General features: G+C 46.3%; 1 protein-coding gene, 1 long non-coding RNA gene and 1 pseudogene across 2 annotated transcripts in view; 2 read left to right on the top strand and 1 right to left on the bottom strand.

The window, feature by feature from the left end:
* LOC139273419 (histone H2A) overlaps positions 1-25,660 on the bottom strand; it is a 605,799-nt gene that overhangs the window by 433,803 nt on the left and 146,336 nt on the right. The window lies entirely within an intron of this gene.
* Positions 1-25,660, top strand: part of LOC139273441 (zinc finger protein 721-like) — a 460,657-nt pseudogene that overhangs the window by 418,054 nt on the left and 16,943 nt on the right.
* LOC139273446 (uncharacterized) lies at positions 13,576-16,145 on the top strand. The gene is made up of 2 exons (XR_011595112.1): positions 13,576-13,623; positions 14,881-16,145. It is a non-coding gene; the product is annotated as an uncharacterized lncRNA (long non-coding RNA).

The following is a 25,660-nucleotide window of genomic DNA, read 5'->3' as shown; positions in this document are numbered from 1 at the left end:
GGATTTGCAGACGGGAAAATCAAACCAAACGGAATCACTCAATTCCCCCGGACCTGAATATCATCGGCCTTTCAATTTGGAAGGAGAAATATTTGCCAATTCTGTTTGTGGGAATAGATTTCAAACATCAGTGTGACTGGAAAAGCACCAAGACACACACACCCGAGTGAGAGTGTTCCAGTGCACTGACTGTGGAAAGAGCTTTAACCAGTTACACAGCCTGAAAAAACATTGCACCATTCACAGCGGGTTGAAACGGTACATGTGTTCTGTTTGTGGCAAGGCTTCAACTGATCATCCAACCTGGAGAGACACAAGGACACCTGCACCATGGAGAAACCGTGGAAATGTGGGGATTGTGGGAAGAGATTCAGTTCCCCGTCTGATCTGTAAATTCATCGATGCAGTCACACCGGGGAGTCACAGTCTAAGGATAAGGGGTAAGCCATTTAGGACCGAGATGCGGAGGAACTTCTTCACCCAGAGAGTGGTGAACCTGTGGAATTCTCTACCACAGAAAGTTGTTGAGGCCAATTCACTAAATATATTCAAAAAGGAGTTAGATGAGGTCCTTACTGCTAGGGGGATCAAGGGGTATGGCGAGAAAGCAGGAATGGGGTACTGAAGTTGAATGTTCAGCCATGAACTCATTGAATGGCGGTGCAGGCTAGAAGGGCCGAATGACCTACTCCTGCACCTATTTTCTATGTTTCTATGTTTCTATGTTCACCTGCTCTGATTGTGGGAAGGGATTCAGTCGGTTATCCCACCTTCTAACTCAACAGCGAATTCACACTGGGGAGAGACCGTTCACCTGCTCTGAGTGTGGGAAAGGATTCACTGTGTCATCCCGCCTGTTGACACACCAACGAGTTCACACTGGAGAGAGACCGTTCATCTGCTCTGTATGTGGGAAGGGATTCACTACCTCATCCATCCTGCTGATACACCAGCGAGTTCACACTGAGGAGAAGTCGTTCACCTGCTCCGTTTGTGGGGAGCGATTCGCTTGGTCATCCCACCTGCTGGCGCATCAGCGAGTTCACACTGTGGAGAGGCCATCCATCTGCTCACTGTGTGGGAAGGGATTCACTCAGTCATCCCACCTGCTGACACACCAGCGCATTCACACTGGGGAAAGGCCATTCACCTGCACTGAGTGTGGGAAGGGATTCACTCAGTCATCCCACCTGCTGAGACACCAGCGAGTTCACAAGTGACTGCAGGGTTTGGCTACTACTGTTATCCCAGACTGAATCGTGTTCATTCTGACCGTTGGGGTTTCTTTCTGCTGATATTGATTACCCTATAACTGGGCTGGAGTTTAATATTCTGGATATTTGACCAATTAAACAACGGGAAATGGGTCAGATAAAAATAATACTAATTGTGTTTGCATCTCATCATAGGCAGTCCCTCGGAATCGAGGAGGACTTGCTTCCATTCCCAAAGTGAGTTCTTTGATGGCTGAACAGTCCAATATGAGAGCCACAGACCCTGTTACAGATGGGACAGACATTTGTCGAGAGAAGGGTTCGGTGGGGCTGGTTTGCCACTGCCTGTGCTTGGCCTCTTCATGCTCTTTGCGTTGAAACTCGAAGAGCTCAACACCCTCCCGGATGTACTTTCTCCACCTCGGGCGGTCTGCCGCCGGGGTCTCCCAGGTGTCAATGGTGATGTCGCACTTTAACAACAAGGCTTTGAGGGTGTCCTGATAACGTTTTTGCTGTCCTCCTTTGGCTCGTTTACCATGAAGGAGCTCCGCATAAAGCATTTGCTTAGGGAGTCTTGTATCTGGCATGAGTACCATGTGGCCTGCCCAGCGAAGCTGATCGAGTGTGGTGGTGCTTCAATACTGGGGATGTTAGCCTGGTCAAGGACACTGATGTTGGTGCGCCTGTCCTCCCAGGGGATTTGCAGGATCTTGTGGAGACATCTAAACTTCACTCTTTAAAGGGATTTCTTCAAGTACTGAAAGCTGCAACAAATTGAGCTAAACTTTGTTAAACAATTGATAAAATTAATGGAATCTGCAAGTTGGCTTTGAATTTCTCTGGGATGGCGCTGGACATGATGTGCCTTGAAATACCTCCTGTGTACTTGTATTCAACATTCAGGAAGGATAGAATAAAAGGAAAAGGAGGTGGGGTAGCATTGTTGGTTAAAGAGGAGATTAATGCAATAGTTAGGAAAGACATTAGCTTGGATGATGTGGAATCTATATGGGTAGAGCTGCAGAATACCAAAGGGCAAAAAACGTTAGTAGGAGTTGTGTACAGACCTCCAAACAGTAATAGGGATGTTGGGGAGGGCATCAAACAGGAAATTAGGGGTGCATGCAATAAAGGTGTAGCAGTTATAATGGGTGACTTTAATATGCACATAGATTGGGCTAGCCAAACTGGAAGCAATACGGTGGAGGAGGATTTCCTGGAGTGCATAAGGGATGGTTTTCTAGACCAATATGTTGAGGAACCAACTAGGGGGGAGGCCATCTTAGACTGGGTGTTGTGTAATGAGAGAGGATTAATTAGCAATCTCATTGTGCGAGGCCCCTTGGGGAAGAGTGACCATAATATGGTGGATTTCTGCATTAGGATGGAGAATGAAACAGTAAATTCAGAGACCATGGTCCAGAACTTAAAGAAGGTTAACTTTGAAGGTATGAGGCGTGAATTGGCTAGGATAGATTGGCGAATGATACTTAGGGGGTTGACTGTGGATGGGCAATGGCAGACATTTAGAGACCGCATGGATGAATTACAACAATTGTACATTCCTGTCTGGCGTAAAAATAAAAAAGGGAAGGTGGCTCAACCGTGGCTATCTAGGGAAATCAGGGATAGTATTAAAGCCAAGGAAGTGGCATACAAATTGGCCAGAAATAGCAGTGAACGCGGGGACAGGGAGAAATTTAGAACTCAGCAGAGGAGGACAAAGGGTTTGATTAGGGCAGGGAAAATGGAGTACGAGAAGAAGCTTGCAGGGAACATTAAGGTGGATTGCAAAAGTTTCTATAGGTATGTAAAGAGAAAAAGGTTAGTAAAGACAAACGTAGGTCCCCTGCAGTCAGAATCAGGGGAAGTCATAACGGGGAACAAAGAAATGGCAGACCAATTGAACAAGTACTTTGGTTCGGTATTCACTAAGGAGGATACAAACAACCTTCCGGATATAAAAGGGGTCAGAGGGTCTAGTAAGGAGGGGGAACTGAGTGAAATCTTTATTAGTCGGGAAATTGTGTTGGGGAAATTGATGGGATTGAACGCCGATAAATCCCCAGGGCCTGATGGACTGCATCCCAGAGTACTTAAGGAGGTGGCCTTGGAAATAGCGGATGCATTGACAGTCATTTTCCAACATTCCATTGACTCTGGATCAGTTCCTATGGAGTGGAGGGTAGACAATGTAACCCCACTTTTTAAAAAAGGAGGGAGAGAGAAAACGGGGAATTATAGACCGGTCAGTCTGACCTCAGTAGTGGGTAAAATGATGGAATCAATTATTAAGGATGTCATAGCAGTGCATCTGGAAAATGGTGACATGATAGGTCCAAGTCAGCATGGATTTGTGAAAGGGAAATCATGCTTGACAAATCTTCTGGAATTTTTTGAGGATGTTTCCAGTAAAGTGGACAAAGGAGAACCAGTTGATGTGGTATATTTGGACTTTCAGAAGGCTTTCGACAAGGTCCCACACAAGAGATTAATGTGCAAAGTTAAAGCACATGGGATTGGGGGTAGTGTGCTGACGTGGATTGAGAACTGGTTGTCAGACAGGAAGCAAAGAGTAGGAGTAAACGGGTACTTTTCAGAATGGCAGGCAGTGACTAGTGGGGTGCCGCAAGGTTCTGTGCTGGGGCCCCAGCTGTTTACATTGTACATTAATGATTTAGACGAGGGGATTAAATGCAATATCTCCAAATTTGCGGATGACACTAAGTTGGGTGGCAGTGTGAGCTGCGAGGGGGATGCTATTAGGCTGCAGAGTGACTTGGATAGGTTAGGTGAGTGGGCAAATGCATGGCAGATGAAGTATAATGTGGATAAATGTGAGGTTATCCACTTTGGTGGTAAAAACAGAGAGACAGACTATTATCTGAATGGTGACAGATTAGGAAAAGGGAAGGTGCAACGAGACCTGGCTGTCATGGTACATCAGTCATTGAAGGTTAGCATGCAGGTACAGCAGGCGGTTAAGAAAGCAAATGGCATGTTGGCCTTCATAGCGAGGGGATTTGAATACAGGGGCAGGGAGGTGTTGCTACAGTTGTACAGGGCGTTGGTGAGGCCACACCTGGAGTATTGTGTACAGTTTGGGACTCCTAACTTGAGGAGGGACATTCTTGCTATTGAGGGAGTGCAGCGAAGATTCACCAGACTGATTCCCGGGATGGCGGGACTGACCTATCAAGAAAGACTGGATCAACTGGGCTTGTATTCACTGGAGTTCAGAAGAATGAGAGGGGACCTCATAGAAACGTTTAAAATTCTGACAGGTTTAGACAGGTTAGATGCAGGAAGAATGTTCCCAATGTTGGGGAAGTCCAGAACCAGGGGTCACAGTCTGAGGATAAGGGGTAAGCCATTTAGGACCGAGATGAGGAGAAACTTCTTCACCCAGAGAGTGGTGAACCTGTGGAATTCTCTACCACAGAAAGTAGTTGAGGCCAATTCACTAAATATATTCAAAAGGGAGTTAGATGATGTCCTTACTACTCGGGGGATCAAGGGTTATGGCGAGAAAGCAGGAAGGGGGTACTGAAGTTTCATGTTCAGCCATGAACTCATTGAATGGCGGTGCAGGCTAGAAGGGCTGAATGGCCTGCTCCTGCACCTATTTTCTATGTTTCTATGTGTCCAGTAGATGATGCTGTCCCTCAAATTAACTCCGACTGAGAGGAGCGTGACTGCCCCCTCGAGCAGGAGTAACGAGAGCAGCTCCGGGTCAGACACTGCACCCCACAGGGACATCACACACTGCCCCCTTCCTGGGGAAGCTCAGGGTCAGGTACTGAACATACTGCCCCCCACAGGGACATCACTCACTGCCCCCCTCCCTGGGGCAGCTCAGGGTCAGACACAGCACCCCACAGGGACATCACACATTGCCCCCTCCCTGGGGCAGATCAGAGTCAGACCTTGGAGTGGGAAAGGGACGATGCAGTTGTAGTGGACCATGTAAGAACCAACGACATAGGTAGGACTAGGTTCTGCTGAAAGAGATGGAGGAGTTGGGGTCCAAATGAAAAAGCTGAACCTCAAAGGTAATAATCTCTGGATTGTTACTTGAACCCCACACCAATTGTTACAGGGATGAGCAGATTAGAACATTAAATGCATGGTTCAAAGAGTGGTGTGGGAGGCAGGGGTTTTTCTTTACAGACACTGGCACCAGCACTGGGCAAAGAGGGAGCTGTTCCCTTGCCATGGGTTTCACTTGAGCTGGGCAGGAACCAGTGTCCTGGCGAATCGAATAACTAAGTTAGTAAACAGGGTTTTAAACTACTGAAGGCGGGGTGGGGAGATCCAGGAAAGTACAGCACGGTTTAGATCGAGAGAAAAAGTAACAAGACATGTCAAGGCTCTAAAGCTGAGTTTTGGATAACAATAAGCAGAGTGGGTCAGGAAGAGACAGAGAGAGTAACAAAGGTAATAAGGCATTACGGACTAAGGAGACATCAAGAAAAAATAGAAGAAAGTCAAAGCTAAAGGCACTATATCTTAATGGACAAAGAATTCTCAACAAAATAGCTGAATTAGTAGAACAGTTAGAAATTAATAGGTTTGATCTAATAGCCATTATGGAGACGTGGTTGCAAAGTGACCACGGTTGGGAACTAAATATTTCAGGATACATAACATTTAGAAGAGATGGTAAAATAGAAAAGGAGAGGAGGAAGCCCTGATAATAAAGGATGGGATAAAGACAGTAGAGGGAAAGGATCTTAGCTCGGGAAATCAAGAATCAGTTTGGGTGGAACTAAAAAACAGCAAGGGGCAGAAAACATTGGTCGGAGTTGTTTATAGGCCCCCAAACCATAGTGGTAATGTAGGGCACAGTATAAATCAGGAAATTAGAGGTGCATGTAACAAATGTAATACAATAATCATGGGGGACTTTAATCTGCATATAGACTGGGGAAACCAAATTTGCAGTAATAGTGTGGAGGACGAATTCATGTAAAGTATACAAGATGGTTTTCTAGATCAGTATGTTGAGGAACCAACTAGAGAACAGGTTATTTTAGATCTAGTATTGTGCAATAAGAAAGGGTTAATTAATAATGTTATAGTAAAGGGGCCCTTAGGGAAGAGTGACTATAATATGATAGAATTTTACATTAAGTTTGAAAGTGATTTAGTTAAATCTGAAACTTGGGTCTTAAATCTAAACAAAGGAAACTATATAGGTATGAGGGGAGAGTTGGTTAAGGTTGATTGGGAAACTACATTAAAAGATATGATGGTAGAAAAGCAATGGCTATCACTTGAAGAATTAATACATAATTTACAACAAACACACATTCCTTTTTGGCACAAAAATCCCACAGGAATAGTGGTCCAACTGTGGCCAACAAGAGAAGTTAAAGATAGTATTAGATGACAGAAAGATGCTTAGAATGTTGCCAAAAAGAGCAGTAAGCCTGAGGATTGGGAAGATTTTGGAATTCAGCAAAGGAGGACCAGGAAATTGATAAAGAAAGGGAAAATAGAATATGAAAGTAAACTAGTGAGAGACAAAATAACAGACTGCAAATGCTTCTATAGGTATGTAAAAAGGAAAAGTTTAGTAAAAGTAAATGTGTTTCCCCTACAGGAGACAGGAGAAATTATAATGGGAACAAGGAAATGGCAGAGAAATTAAATGCATATTTTATGTCTGTCTTCATGGAAAGTGGTGCAAAAAACTTGCTGGATCTACTGGAGAACCCAGGGTCTAGCGAGAATGAGGAACTGAAATAAATTAATATTAATCAAAAAAGGTTTCAGGAGAAATTAATGGGACTGGAAGCCGATAAAATCCCTGGACCTGATAGCCTACATCCTAGGTATTGAAAAGGGTAGCTATGGAACTAGTGGATGCATTGGTTGTCATCTTCCAAAATTCCATAGAGTCTAGAATGGTTCCTGTGGTTTGGAAGATAGCAAATGTAAGAGCTATTTAAGAAAGGAGGGAAGAGAGAAAGCGGGGAACTACAGAGCAGTTAACCTGACATCAGTAGTAGGGAAAAGCTCGATTCTATTATTAACAACATGGTAACATGCACTTAGAGAATAATAGGATTGGGCAGAGTCAACAATTCGGTCGGCTGCAGCGATCTTCCAGAGAAACATGGAGAGCCTACTCAAGTCGGTACCAAGCACGGTGGTTTTACAGGACGAAATATTGGTCACGGGCCGGGACACCGTCGAGCACCTACAAAACCTGGAGGAGGTCCTCCAGCGACTGGATCGCGTAGGGCTGTAGCTGAAGAGGTCAAAATGCATCTTCATGGCAACAGAAGTGCAGTTTTTGGGGAGAAAGATTGCGGCGGATGGCATTCGGCCCACATACGCCAAGACAGAGGCTATCAGAACGTCACGGAGCTGCGGTCGTTCCTGGGTCTCCTCAACTATTTTGGTAACTTCCTACCGGTGTTAAGCATCCTCTTAGAGCCCTTACATGTGTTATTGCATAAAGGTGAGAATTGGGTATGGGGAAAAAAACAAGTAATTGCTTTTGAGAAAGCCAGAAACATTTTATGCTCCAACAAGCTGCTTGTACTGTATAACCCATGTAAAAGACTTGTGCTAGCATGTGATGGGTCATCGTACGGAGTCGGGTGTGTATTACAACAAGCTAACGTTGCGGGCAAATTACAACTAGTCGCGTATGCCTCCAGGAGCTGGTCTAAGGACGAGAGGGCCTACAACATGATTGAGAAAGAGGTATTAGAGTGTGTGTTCGAGGTAAAGAAAATGCATCAGTGGCAGTTTGGTCTCAAATTTGAGCTGGAAACCAATCACAAGCCCCTCATATCCCTGTTCACTGAAAACAAGGAGATAAATACTAATGCCTCAGCCCACATACAAAGGTGGGCACTCACGCTATCAGCGTATAACTATACCATCCGCCACAGTCCAGGCATCGAGAACTGTGCAGATGCTCTCAGTTGGCTACCATTGTCCACCACGGGGGTGAAAATGGCACAACCTGCAAACTTGTTGATGGTGGCGCAGCCCGCAGACTTGTTGATGGTCATGGAAGCGTTTGAAAATGATGAATCACCTGTCACGTCCCACCAGATTAGGACTTGGACCAGCCAAGATCCTCTGCTGTCCCTAGTAAAAAAAACTGTGTACTGCATGGGAGCTGGGCCAGCATCCCCGTTGAAATGCAAGAGCTAATCAAGCCATTCCAGCAACGAAAGGACAAGTTGCCCATTCAGGCAGACTGCCTGTTGTGGGGTAACCGCGTAGTGCTACCCAAAAAGGGCAGGGAGACGTTCATCTCGGATCTCCACAGCACACACCCAGGAATAGTAATGATGAAAGCGATAGCCAGATCCCACATGTGGTGGCCCGGTATCGATTCTGACTTAGAGAACTGTGTACGGCAATGCCGCATGTGTGCTCAGTTGAAGAACGTGCCCAGAGAGGCATCACTAAGTTTGTGGTCCTGACCCTCCAGGCCATGGTCGAGGATCCATGTCGACTATGCGGGCCCGTTTCTCGGTAAAACGTTCCTGGTGGTGGTGGATGCTTTTTAAAATGGATTGAATGTGAAATAATCTCGGGAAGCACTGCCACCGCCACCATGGAAAGCCTGAGGGCCATGTTTGCCATCCACAGCGGGCCATGTTTCACCAGTGCCAAATTTAAAGAATTCATGACCTGCAATGGGATCAAACATGTCACCTCGGCCCCGTTTAAACCAGCCTCCAATGGGCAGGCAGAGCGGGCAGTACAAACAATCGAACAGAGCCTTAAACGAGTCACAGAAGGCTCACTCCAAACCCGCCTGTCCCAAGTACTGCTCAGCTACCGCACGAGACCCCACTCGCTCACGGGGGTGCCCCCGGCTGAACTACTCATGAAAAGGACACTTAAAACCAGACTCTCGCTGGTTCACCCCAACCTGCATGATCAGGTAGAGAGCAGGCAGCAGCAACAAAATGTAAACGATGGTCACGCCATTGTGTCACGGGAAATTGATCTGAATGACCCTGTGTATGTGCTAAACTATGGACATGGTCCCAAGTGGATCGCGGGCACAGTGATAGCCAAAGAAGGGAGCAGGGTGTTTGTAGTCAACTTAGACAATGGATAAATTTGCAGAAAGCACCTGGACCAAACGAGGCTGTGGTTCACAGACTGCTCTGAACAGCCCACATCAGGCACCACCTTTTTCGAGCCCACAACACACACCCAAAGGATCAACGACACCAGCCCGGATCAGGAAATTGAACCCATCATGCCCAACAGCCCAGCAAGGCCAGGCTCACCCAGCAGCCCTGCAGGGCCAACAACACGCCAGCCCAGCGAGGGCACAGCCAACACACCAGAACAGACATTTGTACCGAGGCGGTCCACCAGGGAAAGAAAGGCTCCCGACTGCCTCACCTTGTAAATAGTTTTCACTTTAACTTTGTGGAGGAGTGATGTTGTGTATCTGTAAAGCATGCACTCCCATGTTCCGCCACCAGGGAGTGCATCCCCTGAAATCCCAAGGGATCCCAGCATCCCTTGGGAGCACTGTATATAAGCCGGCCCCTAAGGCCTGTTCCTCACTCTGGAGTGTCTTAATAAAGACTGAGGTCATGTTACTTTAACCTCCCTGTGTGCAGTCTCATCTATGTTAGGAAATGTTTAACTGCACATCGAAGTATTTTTTAAATGTGGTGAGTGTTCCTGCCTCTACCACCCTTTCAGGCAGTGAGTTCCAGAGCCCCACCACCCTCTGGGCAAATCAATTTCCCCTCATATTTCCTCTAAACCTCATACCAATTACTTTAAATCTATGCCCCCTGGTTGTTGACCACCTCTGCCAAGGGAACAGGTCCTTCCTATCCACTCTATCCAGGCTCCAGATAACTTTATAAACCTCAATCAGGTCTCCCCTCAGCCTCCTCTGTTCCAAAGAAAACAGACCCAGCACCTCCAATATTTCCTCATAGCCAAAATTTTCCAGTCCAGGCAACATTCTTGTAAATCTTCTCCACACCCTTTCCAGTGCACTCACATCTTTCCTGTAATATGGTGACAAGAACTACACGCAGTACTCCAGCTGCAGCCTAACCAGTGTTTTGTACAGTTCAAGCATACCTCCCTGCTCTTGTATTCAATGCCACGACTTATAAAGGTAAGTATTCCATATGCCTTCTTAACCACCATATCTACCTGGCCTGCTACCTTCAGGTATCTGTGGTCCTGCACTCCAAGGTCCCTTTGTTCCTCTACACTTTTGAGTGTCGTGCCATTTAATGTATATTCCCTTGCCTTGTTAGATCTCCCCAAATGCATTACCTCACACTTATCCTGATTGAATTCCATTTAACACTGTTCTTCCCACCTGACCAGTACATTGATATCTTCCGGCAGTCCGCAGCTTTCTTCTTCATTATCAGCCACACAGCCTATTTTAGTGTCATCTGCAAACTTCTTAATCACACTCCCAACATTTAAGTCTAAGTCATTGATATATATTGTTAAGAACATGACAAATGGAATATAATGTTGTCCACTTTGGTAGGAAACACAGAACAACAGAGTATTTTTAAATGGTGGGAGATTGGGAAATGTTGGCGTTCAGAGGGACCTGGGTGCCCCTTGTACATGAATAACTGAAAGTTAACACACAGGTACAGCAAGCAATTAATAAAGCAAATGGTATTTTGGCCTTTATTACTAGAGGATTTGAGTATAAGAGTAAAGATGTTTTACTGTAATTATATAGGGCCCTGGTGAGACTGGACCTGGAGTATTGTGTACAGTTTTGGTCTCCTTATTTAAGGAAGGATATACTTGCCATAGAGGGAGTGCAACAGAGGTTCACCAAACTGATGCCCGGAAAATGGGGATCGTCCTATCACGAGAGATTGAGTGGATTAGGCCTATATTATCTAGAGTTCAGAAGTATGAGAGGTGATTTCATTGAAACATACAAAATTCTTACAGGGTTTGACAGAGTAAACAACAAACAAAATGAACTTACAGTCCGCAAGTGTGACCGAGCTTCCAGTCGCCTGTCACTTTAATTCTCCACTCCACTCCCACTCTGACCTCTCCATCCTTGGTCTCCAACAAAGCTCAACGCAAGCTTGAGGAATAGCACCTCATCTTTCGTTTAGGCACTTTACAGCCCTCTGGACTTAACATCGAGTTCAACAATTTCACAGTGTAACCGCTGCCAATTTTTGGCTCCCTCCCACCTCCCCCCGTGCCCCACCCAGCCAGAGCCTGTTTTGTTTCCTTTCTCCTTGTCGCTGATTGGATTTTTTGAGGAGGTAACCAAGAGGGTTGATGAGGGTAGTGCATACGATGTAGTACATATGGACTTTAGCAAGGCATTTAATAAGGTCCCACATGGTATACTGGTCATGAAGGTTAAAGCCCTTGGGATCCAGGGCAAAGAAGCAAGTTGGATCCAAAATTGGCCACGCCGGCCGACAAAGAGCCGCACTGCCCTTGGGCAGCAGCCCTAAAGGTTACATATAAACCTATGAACAATGACAGAAAGGCAAAGAGTACCCAGCCCAATCAGTACACCTCACACAACTGCGCTATCTCTTAAACTGAAACATTCCACACTCCACCCCCAACGCCATGTGATCTCCTGGGAGAGACGAAAACCAGATAAAAATCCAGGCCAATTTAGGGAGAAAAAATGAGAAAATTCCTCTCCGACCCATCCAGGCGATCAAAACTAGTCCAGATCATCACCCTGGCAGTATTCTATTTCCTGCAGTACTTACCATTATATCTGCACCATCCAACAAAAGGTCATCCAGTCTAATCCCAATTACCAGCTCTAGGTCCGTAACTCTGCAGGTTACTGCACTTTAAGTGCCTATCCAACCATCTCTTAAAAGTGGTGAGGGTTTGTGCATCCACCATTCTTCCAGGCAACAAGTTCCAGATCCCCACAACCCTCTGCGTAAAGAAGCCCCCTCTCAAATCCCCTCTAAAGCTTCCACCAACCACCTTAAAACTTTACCCTCTCGTTATAGACTCCTCCACCAATGGAAATAGGCCCTTACTATCCACTATGTCCAGGCCTCTCAATATTTTGTACACCTCAGTGAGGTCTGCTCTCAATCTCCTCTGTTCCAATGAGAACAAACCAACCCAGCCTATCCAATCTGTCCTCATAACTAAGATTCTCCATTCTAGGCAGCATCCTAGTAAATCTCCTCTGCTCCCTCTCTAGTGCAATCACATCCTTCTTATAATACGGCAACCAGAACTGCACGCAGTACTCCAGCTGTGGCCTAATCAAAGTATTATACAATTTAAACATAACCTCCCTGCTCTTATATTCTGTGCCTCGACCAATAAAGGCAAGTATTCCATATGCCTTCTTAACCACCTTATCCGCCTGATCTGCTACTTTCAGGGATCTGTGGACAAGCACTCCAAGGTCCTTTTGTTCATCTACACTATTAAGTGGCCTACCGCTTAATGTTGATACCCTTTCTTTATCAGTCCTCCAAAAGTATATCACCTCACACTTCTCTAAATTAAATTCCATTTGCCACTGCTCTGCCCACCTGACCAGTAGATTGATATCCTCCTGCAGCCCATGACTTTCCTCTTCATTATAACCACACAGCCAATTTTAGTGTTGTCCGCAAACTTCTTAATCATACTCCCTATATTCAAATCTAAATCGTTGATATATAAAGCACAAAAAGCAAGGGACCCAGTACTGAGCCTTGCGAAACCCCACTGGAAACATCATTCCAGTCACAAAAACATCCATCAATCATTACCCTTTGCCACTGGACCAAGACCTAGCTCTGTCAAGCCCGTGTGGTGGCTGGTGTGCAACATTCAGCACACGTTAATCCACACACAGGCATCCTCCACCCCCTCAATTGGAGTTCAGGACTGGAACATCGGGTCCTTCATTGAAAACATCTGTGACCTCGTGTGGAAGCAAGTTATCCTGGTTGAAGGGACCGCCTATGATGATGATGAAAGGAAAGCTCCGGGTCTGTATGGTGCCAGTGTGACACATCGTAAAACAAAAAAAAAAAAATGGGCCTTGTAAATGTCTTGTGTGTGTCATCCAGGTCGGGTGGCACGGATACATGTTTTATGTTTTCGCAGGTAAACTCAAAAGATTTTTTTTTTTGGTGACACATCGAGACGTACCGCGCATGCGCGTCCATCTGTGCGCAACAACAATGTCTTCCCCGCCCGCGCATGCTCAGACAGTGAGGGAGATCCGGGCTCAGCCCTGCCCACTGGGAGCTGCAAGCTCCGCCCCTCACACACTCCAATTGGTTGGAGGACCAACCGCCCGCTCGGTCCTCCAGTCCCACCCCCGCTCTTCCCATTGGTTGGGAGCTGCCGTCAATCACCCGGGCAGTGTGAGCTGAGCATGTGCGGGCTGCGGGAGGTGGAGTGGCGACAGCGGGTGAGAGATGGGCGGAGGGAGGTAGCAGGTTAATAAACCCCGCGGGCTTCACATACATCGAGTGTGGGCCCAGGCCCGAGAGACAACACTCTGCATTATCCGCTTCACACACACCCGGTGCTGGCCTCAGGCCCCGAACAAGAACCTGCGGCTCCGGCCTTTCCCCGAGCGGGGTCCCCGGCAGTTGCGGGGCTTTCTCCCGGTGACAGGCCCCGGGGGGCAGCAGGGCGCATGCGCGGCCTTTCCCTGGGCCAGGAACCAGGAGGAGAGAATGTTGAGAGTCTCTATCCTGGACTCACAGTCAGGGCTTTTGTAAACTGCTGTTCCAGGCTGGGGTTTAACATTCTGCATAAATAGCCGATTGGCTTATCGGGCCGCAGTGTTTGTTTCAGAACCGCTGTCTGATCTATCCCCTTAATCAAGGGATGGGTGGGGATTAAAAAGGAGATATTCGTGTGGAGGCAGAGGGCATGGTTGAGGTTTTAAATGAGTACATTGCTTCTGTCTTCAGTCTTCACTACAGAAGAGGATTCTGCCAATGTAGCAGCAAACAAGATAGTATCGATATTACTTGGGATAAGAATTCTAAGATTGTGGGTGCAGGGGATGGATTGGTCCTGTGGGTGGGTTTAGAAGCTTTATAAACACCTGGTGTGGGCCTGAGGTGCCAAATAAGAGGCCACAGGCCCCGTGTTTGCCCACCGGTGAGGGGCCCTGTCAGTGACCGCCCGGGGGAGCGGGCTCACAGGCCGCCAGCTTGGACAGGGCGGGGCTCACTGCGACTGCGCAGTACTTTGGGCAGGAACAAAGAGTGGGCGGGGCTTCAGGGTCTCTGTCACTTTGATTGGTCGACATGTTTCTCCCCATATTAGTGGCCCCTGAAAGGGAGCCTTGTTCTGATTCTTGTCTGGTGACCCTGGGGCAACACAGTATCACCCTATTGGTTCATCAAAATAAGCCCAGTGTCCAGGAGAGAAAATCATCAGTTCATTGCTTTTATTCCCATTCTACACTCAGGGGTTGTAGAGCTGAATCCAGCCAGAGTAGAGCGAGGGAGAAAACTGGGAGCGGAGGATAAAATGATGGAGATGGTGCAATGGGTTTGGAGTTTAACACAGGAAGGAGGGAGAGTGTGTGGGATGGGGATTTACAGCTTTGGGGGAACAAGAGAGTAAAAAATGTTCTATAGAAACTAAAACTGTCTTCTGAATTTCTATCAATAATTACAGTGATGTCTTTTGTAAACTCCCTTTACAGAGAATCAGAATGGGATGATTTGCAAATGAGAAACACAAACCAAACATCACCAAGTTCTGACCGAGTCACTCGATTCATCAAGACCTGACTATCATCGGACTTTGCATGTGGAAGAAGAAATGTTTGTCTGTGGGAAAAGATTTCAAAGATCAGTGTGACTGGAAAAGCGGTGAGACACACACACCCGAGTGAGAGTGTTCCAGTGCTCTGACTGTGGAAGGAGCTTTTACCAGTTACACAGCCTGAAAAACAGCGTACCATTTACAGCGGGGAGAAACCGTACACGTGTTGTGTGTGTGGACAAGGCTTCAACTGATCGTCCAACCTGGAGAGACACAAGGACACCCGCACCACGGAGAAACCGTGGAAATGTGGGGACCGTGGGAAGGGATTCAATTAACTATCCCACTGAAAACTAGGGAGAGGCTGTTCAACTGCCCCTTATGTTGAATATGATTCAGTTGTCTAGCATGCTGACATGCCAGCGAGCTCGCAATAGAGACCATTCACCTGCTCCGTGTGTGGAAAGAGATTCACTTGTTCATCTCAACTCACTACAGACCAACTTAATCACACTGATGAGAGACCTTTTAAATGTTCTGACTGTGGGAACTCCACTTTCCTGCCTGCTCCCCATAACCCTTGATTCCCCTATCGTTCAGAAATATGTCTATCTCAATCTTAAATATATTCAATGACCCAGCCTCCACAGTTCTCTGGGGCAGAGAATTCCAAAGATTCAAGACCTTCAGAGAAGAAATTCCTCCTCATCTCTGTTTCAAATATCTGACCCCTTACTCTGAAACTATGTCCCTTAGTTCTAGATTCCCCTACGAGGGGAAACATTTTGTGAAGCCCCCTCAGAATCTTATATGGTTCAATAAGATCACCTCTCATTCTTCTAAACTTCAATGAGTATAAACCCAACCTGCCCAACATTTCATCATAAGACAACCCCTTCATCTCGGGAATCAACCTCGTGAACCTTGTCTGAATTGCCTCCAATGCAAGTATATCCCTCCTTAAATAAGGAGACCAAAACTGTACGCAGTACTGCAGGTGTGGTCTCACCAATGCCCAATACAGTTGTAGCAGGACTTCCGTGCTTTTATACTCCATCCCCTTGCAATAAAGGTGAACATTCCATTTGCCTTACGAATTAATTGCTGTATCTGCATGTGAGCTTTTTGTGTTTCATGTAGAAGGACCTCCAGATCCCTCTGTACCGCTGCATTTTGTAGTCTCCATTAAAATAATAATTTTTATTCTTCCGACCAAAGTGGATAACTTCACATTTTCCCACATTATACTCCAGCTGCCAAATTTTTGCCCACTCACTTAATCTATCTATATCCCTTTGCAGATTCTTTGTGTCCTCTTCACAACTTGCTTTCCCACCTGTCTTTGTATCATCAGCAAATTTGGCTACATTACACACGGTCCCTTCATCCAAGTCATTAATATAAAGTGTAAATAGTTGAGCTCCCAGCACTGATCCCTGTGGCACTCCACGAGTTACAGTTTGCCAATCTGAAAATGACCCATTTATCTGGACTATTCTGGGGTGAGGGGGTTCACTGACCACGAATAGACTCTGCTAACTATAATGAGGCTTGTTTACTCTTTACAATGTTTTGAATTGTGTGTTTAACTGAAGTCAGACACTGGGTGCAGTTACCCACGGGCATTGGGCTGTTTCTGGTGAATGAATGTGGACAGTGTTAGTGGGGAATAGATTTGTGTGGGATCATTCTGTGCTAAACACTTTGCTGGGCTGTGGGTTTGCCTCAGTCCCAGTGAAGAAGTGCTGTTGAATCACAAACCCGCCAGAGATTTAAACCCCATGGTCAATCTGTGTGACGTCATTGTGGCTGGGGGAAAGATTCCTTCTAGTCTGTCTAGGACCACTTACACTGAGACACAACATCCAGGGACCACTTACACTGAGACACAAAATCCAGGACCACTTACACTGAGACACCAAATCCAGGGACCACTTACACTGAGACACCAAATCCAGGGACCACTTACACTGAGACTATAAAATGGGAATCAGCGAGCCTCAGTATGGGGAATGGTTATGATGAGGTGAGGGCGGAAGGCAGTTAATGGATGAAGTTGTGACGGTGGAATTAGACGGGGACTGGTGGGGCCTGGTGATAGGTTATTGTCAGAAGCCCTTTTCAGACAGGCTGATAATTGGATGTAACCAGTGCAACACCTGGATCTGCATGTTCTTGTCCCAAAATCCCAAAGTCTAATGTCCCTGATGTTTTTTCTGTGGGAAATGTCGAGCTGTAAAAGAAGGGAGGAAATCGGACTCTATCAGAAAGAAGGTTCCTGGAATGAACAATTCATGAGGCTTTTTTTTTTTTACTTGTCTGCGTGAGGTTTAAAAAAAATGAAATTAAAATCGACGCGTCTAGTAACAAGGTGTTGTCAATCGTGGTTTCTAACCCTAATCACTAACTTGTAAACCGAACATCGTATTGACTATCCACAAATAGCCCCAACCACTAACCCTAAACCTACACCCAAACCCCAGCCTGAACCAAGGTTTATTGACATGGATCAATGGAGGATCTAATGACCTGATAAAGGAAGTATTTGAAACAATGATCTTGATTAAAGAAATAGAGCAAGGTATGTTAGTAACAAGAGATTCAATCACCGAGACCATCAAAATCCACAATGACAATTACAAAGATTAGACATTTCAAAGGCCGTCACATGCAATATGTGTGGAGGAGTTTAAAAAAAAAATTAGATCCAAAAAGGTTAAATGGTACAGAAAATAACAGATTTAAAATCTTATGCAAGATAGGTCTATAAAGGATGGGTCAACAGAACTTCAGAGGAATGTAAAGTGAGACACTGCGGGCCCAAGTTTCCACATGATTTGCGCCTGATTTTTAGGAGCAACTGGTGGAGAACGGACTATCTTAGAAATCGCAATTCTCCACATTTTTTTTTCTGCAGTTCTATTCAGTTAGAACAGTTTCACTTTGGAACAGAATTTTTTCTTCAAAAGGGGGCGTGTCCGGCCACTGACGCCTGATTTCAAAATTTCCACAGTGAAAACGTACTCCAAACTAACTTAGAATGGAGCAAGTAAAGATTTTTGTAGAACTGAAAAAACCTTATCTACACATTAAAAAATCAGGCGCAGGTTACAAATTAGGCGTCCGGAACGAGGTGGGAGGGGGAAGGGAAGTCATTAAATTCTATAATAAATCCTTATTTATACTTATACAAATATTATACAAATAAATCCAACCTGAATAAAAATTTATAAGCAAAGAAAAGATTAAATAAACCATCTTCCTACCTGTGTGAAAGTGCTTCAGCCAGGGAGAATGCTGCAGGAAGCCTCAAATGTTGAGGCAGCCGTTCATTCCCGCAGGTGGGGGGGAGGAGGAAGCCGTTCGTTCCCGACGGCAGGGGGGGGAGGAGGAAGCCGTTCGCGACGGCGGGCGGGGGGGAGGGAGTGCGGGCCTGACCGACTGAACGCAGCGGGGGGGGGGCGAAGGAAGCCATTCGCGACGGCGGGCGGGGGGGGGAAGGAGACAGTGAGAAGGCTGCAGGAAGCCTCACAAGTTCAGCAGCCATTCCCGACGGCAGGGGGGGGGGAGGCCATCAGGAAACTACTGCCTCAACTTTCTGAGGCTTCCTGCAGCCTTCTCACTGCTGCAAGAAGCCTCAGTGCTGATGGCAATGTGCTTTTATTAAAAAATGTTCAAAAATTAAACAGCTACAAAGAACTTCAAAAATGGCCGAGTGCCAATGTTTCCTTCACACTGCGCGTGCGCGAACGCTCCAACGCGCACGCGCAGGGTTGCCGGCAGGAAAAAAACTAATTTAAATGGTACCCGCCCCCTCCCACTTACAAAATCAGCGCGAGTGGTAGGCTCCGCCCCCCTGGGCGCCGCACCAAGCAGACATGGAGCTGCAGGGCGCTCCAGAATCGCTTGTTTTTTTTCCGGCGCCGTTTACGGCGCGAAAAACAGGCGCCCAGCTCAGAGGGGCGCCCGTTTTCTATCGTGTGGAAACTTGGGGCCTACAGTTCAGTCTATCACACCCACAACAAGCTTGGGATTTGATGTGGTAGAATGAGAACTAGATGAGAACTGAAATAATCTAGAGTAAGAAAAGGCCCAAAAATGGAACAGCGGGTTACAGAACATCAATTAGTCTCTTATCATGGAGAAATCTAATATTCAACACTGTGTGTTTGAAAAAAAGCTGATTTATTTAATATTTATCCAGAATATTAAACTCAAGCCCAGTTATAGGGGTTATTAATATCAGCAGAAATAAAGCACGATTTCCATAGTGAACATGATTCAGTCCAGGATGTAATTAACAGCAGCAAAAACAGCAGAATCCAAACCACTGCAGTTAGTTGTGAACTCACTGGTGTCTGAGCAGAGAGCATGTCTGAGTGAATCCCTTCCCACTCATGGAGCAGGTGAACGGTCTCTCCTCAGTGTGAACTCGCTGGTGTCTGAACAGAGAGCATGACTGAGTGAATCCCTTCCCACACACAGTGCAGGTGAACAGTCTCTCCTCGGTGTGAACTCACTGGTGTCTGAGCAGAGAGCGTGTTTGAGTGAATCCCTTCCCACACATGCAGCAGGTGACCGGTCTCTCCTCAGTGTGAATTCGCTGGTGTCTCAGCAGAGAGCATGACTGAGTGAATCCCTTCCCACACATGGAGTAGGTGAACGGTCTCTCCTCAGTGTGAGTACGTGGTGCGTCAGCTGATCCTTTGTGTTTTTAAAGCTCTTCTCACAGTCAGAACATTGAAATGACGTCTCAACAGTGTGAATAAGTTGGTGTGTCAGAAGATGGGATGATTGAAGTCATCCCTTCCCACACTCAATGCATGTGAACGGTCTCTCCCCCGTGTGAACTCGCTTGTGTGTCTGGAGCTTGGATAACAGAGTGAATCCCTTCCCGCAAACTGAGCAAGTGAATGGCCTCTCCCAGATGTGAATGCGTCACTGAATATCCAGCTGGGATGGGTAATTGAATCCCTTTCCACATTCCCACGGTTTCCCTGTGGTGCGGGTGTCCTTGTGCCTCCAGGTTGGATGATCAGTTGAAGCCTCGTTTTTTTCAGGTTGTGTAACTGGTTAAAGCTCTTTCCACAGTCAGTGCACTGGAACACTCTCACTCAGGTGTGTGTCTCAGTGCTTTTCCAGTCACATTGATGTTTAAAATCTTTTGCTATGGACAGAACAGACAAACATTTCTCCTTCCACATTCAAAGACCGATGATATTCAGGTCCCGCTGAATGGAGTGACTGTCAGATCTTGACGTGATGTTTGGTTTGATTGTAGCTAATACCATGTCTAATTAATTAGTAGGTTTGAGAGTGTCAGCAACATTAATACCTTAAGAAATATAACATGAACAGATTCTCTGTCCTCTTCCATATCTGTATTGATCCATCAATCAGAGTAAACATGCAAGTCCCGCGTGTCCACAGTAACTGACACAAGGTCAGCCCGCTGGATGGAACCTCGGACGCCGAGCTTGATCTCCAGTGTCTCCAGTCCCGACTGTCCCCTTACATCAGTCTCCCCTCACTTTTATACCCTGCAGTGATCCATCTCTGGCATCGACTCTTCTGTGTCTTCTCTGCTGGGTTTGGGCAGAAAACAAGGAAAAGACAGCTGGAACTTCTCTAATCTGTGATTTACAAGGACATTTTCCCTGGTTCCCAGTAGTTACTTTTCTTCAGTAATTTTCTCATTATCCCTAAACTCCCCTGCCTGCTGTTAGTTGTTATTTCTTATAGTTTCACAATTATAGGTCTAAACGTCACACATTCTAATCTAATCTATTCTATTCCTCACTCTGGTTTAAGTTTATATTGTGGTTACTAACAGACAAACCTGTTCTATCCCCTGATCTGATTACAGATTCCAACAAATGGGGTCAGTGAATGGAATGTCTGATCAGTGTTGCCATGGCGACCTGTCTGCAGTGAATCGATTGAGTTTCTAACTCAGACTAAACTTCTCTTTCCCATAATACACATTTAAGTCAATGTATTTTAGTCATTTTATGTTGATAAAGTGGTTAAAAAAGCACATGATCCTAGGTTTTATACATAAGGGTGTAGTGTATAAACGGGCAGAGGACATGTAAACCTGAACAAATCATTGGTTAGGCTGCAGTTAGAATATTGTGTCAGCTTTTGGACATCCTACACCAGAGGGATGACGAGGCCATGGAGAGGGTGCAGAGATTCACTGAGATGTTACCAGGGAAGAGAGGCTTTAGTTATCGGGAGAGATTGTAGAAACTGGGGTCTTTTCATTAGAACAAAGGTTACTCTCATGGACAAAGCCCAGCTTCCCATACCTTCCCAGAGTGCCTCTCCTAACCTTGGTATCCAGGAAAGGCATTGGTAACAAGTCCCTGATAACGAAATAACTTAATTTGTGATCTGAGGGAGGTGTTCAAGATGTGATCAGGTAAATGAGGAAAAACTATTTCCACCAGTCGGTGAGTCAGTAACTCGAGGGCATCAAATTCAAATCATCACCAAAAGGCTCAGACCCAGGGAGGAACTGTCGAGCACACTGTACAACAATGTTCGAGACACTCACTGTCCCTCCGGATCTGTGTCCAGGGGAGGAACTGATGGGTTTCTCTTATCTTTGGGTTAAATGATGTTCTCATCGAGGTGGTGGATATCAGCATTGGAGATTGGGGTATTCTGAGATCATATTGTCTGCCTGAGGCACTCTCCAGTCAGGTACAGCACGGGTTAGATACAGATTAAAGCTCCCTCTAAACTGTCCCATCAAACACACCCAGGGCAGGTACAGCACGGGTTAGATACAGAGTAAAGATCCCTTCACACTGTCTTATCAAATACTCCCAAGGCAGGTACAGCACAGATTAGATACAGAGTAAAGATCCCTTCACACTGTCCCATCAAACACTCCCAGGGCAGGTACAGCACGGGTTAGATACAGAGTAAAGCGTCCTCTACACTGTCCCATCAAACACTGCCAGGGCAGGTACAGGGGGTTAAATACAGAGTAAAGCTCCCTCTACACTGTTTCATCAAACACTCCCAGGCAGGTACATGGATGTGTTACTGATACCTTCCCTGGATACCAAGGCTAGGAGTGACAATCTGAAAGATATAGAAATCTAGGGTTTGTCCATTAGAGTAACTGAAGGAATGAGAACTGAAATAATCGTGAGTAATGATCGGGTGTCAGTTGTGGCTCAGTGGTAGCACTCTCATCTCTGAGTCAGTAGGTTGTGGGTTCAAGTCCACCTGTAGAAACTTGAGCACAAAATCTAGGCTGACATTCTAATGCAGTGCTGAGGGATTGCTGCACTGTCTGTGTTGCCATCTTTTGGATGAATCGCTCAATTGAGGCTCCATCATCCCTCAACCAATATCACTAAAACAGATTATCTGGCCAGTATCACATCGCTGTTCGTGGCAGCTTGCTGTGTGCAAATTGTCTGCCGCACTTCCTACATTGCAACAGTGAACGCACTTCAAATGTACTTTGATGTTGTTGTACTCTATTGGCTGTAAAGCACTTTGGGACATCCTGAGGTCATGTGAGGTGCTACATAAGGACAAGTCTTTATTGAACAAAGGAGATAAGGCCCAAAAATGGAACAGTCGGTAACAGGACAACAACTAGTCTCCTCTTATCTTGGAGAAATCAAGGAATCAACACACTGTGTGTTTGAACCAAAGCTGATTTGTCAGATATCCATAAAATTAACCTCCAGCCCAGTTATAGGGGAAACAAAGCCCATCTATCAGAATGAACATGGTTCAGTCCTGGATGTGATTAACAGCTGTAATAACAGCAGAATCCAACCCCTGCAGTCACTTGTGAACTCGCTGGTGTCTCAGCAGGTGGGACGATCGAGTGAATCCCTTCCCACACACGGAGCAGGTGAATGGCCTCTCCCTGGTGTGAGTGCGTTTGTGTCTCATCAGATCATTTCTGCTTTTAAATCTCTTCTCAGTCAGAACATTTACACAGTCTCTTATTGGTGTGAACAACTTGGTGTGCAGTGAGGCTGGCTGACACAAAGAATCCCTTCCCACACACAGAGCAGGTGAACGGCCTCTCCCCAGTGTGAGTGCGTTGATGTGTCAGCAGTTTGGATGAACTAGTCAATCCCTTCCCACACATGGAGCAGGTGAACGGCCTCTCCCCAGTGTGAGTGCGTTGGTGTACCATCAGATAATTTCTGCTTTTAAAGCTCTTCTCAGTCAGAACATTTAAACGGTCTCTTACTGGTGTGAACAAGTTGGTGTGCAGTGAAGTGGGATGACTGAGTGAATCCCTTCCCACACTCAGAGCAGGTAAACGGCCTCTCGTCAGTGTGAGTGCGCTGGTGTCTCAGATGGTGAGATGATTTCATGAATCCTTTCCCACATACAGAGCAGATGAATGGTCTCTCTCTGGCGTGATCTCGCTTGTGATCAGTGAGGTGAGATGAACAAGTGAATCCCTTCCCACACTGAGCAGGTGAACGGCCTCTCCCCAGTGTGAACCCGCTGGTGTACAGTGAGGTTGGATGAGTGAGTAAATCCCTTCCCACACACGGAGCAGGTGAATGGCCTCTCCCCAGTGTGACGGCGCCGATGAATTTCCAGTTGAGATGGGTAATTGAATCCCTACCCACAATCCCCACATTCACACGGTTTCTCCGTGCTGCGGGTGTCCTTGTGTCTCTCCAGGTTGGACGATCAGTTGAAGCGTCGTCCACACACAGAACACGTGAACAGTTTCTCCCCACTGTGAATGGTGCGATGTTTTTTCAGGCTGTGTAACTGGTTAAAGCTCTTTCCGTCAGTGCAGTGGAACACTCTCACTCGGGTGTGTGTGTCTCGGTGCTTTTCCAGTCACACTGATGTTTGAAATCTTTTCCCACAGACGGAATAGACAAACATTTCTCCTTCCACATTCAAGGTCCGATGATATTCAGGTTGTGATGCATCGAGTGACTGTTACATCTTGATGTGATGCTTGGTTTGAGTTTCCCGTCTGCAAACCCTCCCCTTCTAATACCCTGTAAAAGGAGTTTCCAAAATCATCACTGTAAGGACAGGATAGAAATTCAGATTGGACAATTCTAGTTTCTATGGTACACACATTCCTCTCTGGTTTCCCCACAGCTGTAAATCCCTGTCCCACACACACTCCCTACTCCCTGTGCTAAAATTCAAACCCATTATACCACCTCTAACATTTTTTCCTTCTCGCTGAAAGTGCTGACTCTGGCTGGGTTCAGTTCTACACTCACTGGTTCCCCTCCCTCTCCTCCCCTGAAAGTGCTGACTCTGGCTGGGTTCAGTTCTACACTCACTGGTTCCCCTCCCTCTCCTCCCCTTTAGGTGCTGACTCTGGCTGGGCTCAATTCTACACTCACTGGTTCCCCTCCCTCTCCTCATCTGAAGGTGCTGACTGTCTGGGTTCAGTTCTACACTCACTGGTTCCATTTCTCTCCCTCCCCTGAAGATGCTGACTCTGGCTGGGTTCAGTTCTACACTCACCAGTTTCTCTCCAATATGTGACCGATGTGCCCAATGTCCATGTGTGAACCTCGACAGTGAATGTCGACAGGCTATTCCACTGTCCTCACCTGAGGCCTCACACGTGCATTTTCCAGCAGGGTCACTGGACCCTCCTCACAATGGCTCAGTGGGTAAAGGCATCGCCCAATGTGACTGAGTCATAGGACCAGGAGGGGCCCAGGTTTAATTCTGTCTGCATATCCTCCCCTTCCAATCCCCTATAAAAGCGGTTTACAAAAGTCATCACTGTAAGTAGGAACATAGGAACAGGAGTAGGCCATTCAATCCCTTGAGCCTGTTCCATCATTCAGTTAGATCGTGGCTGATCAGTATTTTAACTCCGTCTACCTGCCTTAGTTCCATCACCCTTAATACCCTTGCCTAAGAAAAATCTACAAATCTCAGTTTTGGAATTTTCAATTGGCCCCCAGCCTCAGTTTTAGGGGAACAGAGTTACGGATTTCCACTACCCTTTAAGAACATAAGAAATAAGGGAAAGAGTAGGCCATATGGCCCCTCGAGCCGACTCCGCCAGTCAATAAGATCAAGGCTGACCTTCGACCTCAACTCTACTTTCCCGCACTATTCCCGTATTCCTTGATTCCATTAAAATCATAGAACCTTACAGCACGGAACGAGGCCATTTCGGCCCATCGTGTCCGCGCTGGCCAACAAGAGGCTATCCAGCCTAATCCCACTTTCCAGCTCTAGACCTATAACCCTGCAGTTTACGGCACTTCAAGTGCACATCCAAGTACTTTTTAAATGTGGTGAGGATTTAACGATTTAGATGAACGAATTGAATGTAATATCTCCAAGTTTGCGGATGACACTAAACTAGGTGGCGGTGCGAGCTGTGAGGAGGACGCTAAGAGGCTGCAGGGTGACTTGGACAGGTTAGGTGACTGGGCAAATGCATGGCAGATGCAGTATAATGTGGATAAATGTGAGGTTATCCACTTTGGGGGCAAAAACACGAAGGCAGAATATTATCTGGATGGCGGCAGATTAGGAAAAGGGGAGGTGCAACGAGACCTGGGTGTCATGGTTCATCAGTCACTGAAAGTGGGCATGCAGGTACAGCATGCGGTGAAGAAGGCAAATGGTATGTTGGCCTTCATAGCTAGGGGATTTGAGAATAGGAGCAGGGAGGTCTTACTGCAGTTGTACAGGGCCTTAGTGAGGCCTCACCTGGAATATTG

The sequence above is a fragment of the Pristiophorus japonicus genome, chromosome 9, assembly GCF_044704955.1.
Source record: "Pristiophorus japonicus isolate sPriJap1 chromosome 9, sPriJap1.hap1, whole genome shotgun sequence".
Lineage (NCBI taxonomy): Eukaryota > Metazoa > Chordata > Chondrichthyes > Pristiophoridae > Pristiophorus > Pristiophorus japonicus.
The sequence above is the reverse complement of the archived record's forward strand: the minus strand, read 5'-3'. Positions and strand labels throughout refer to the sequence as shown.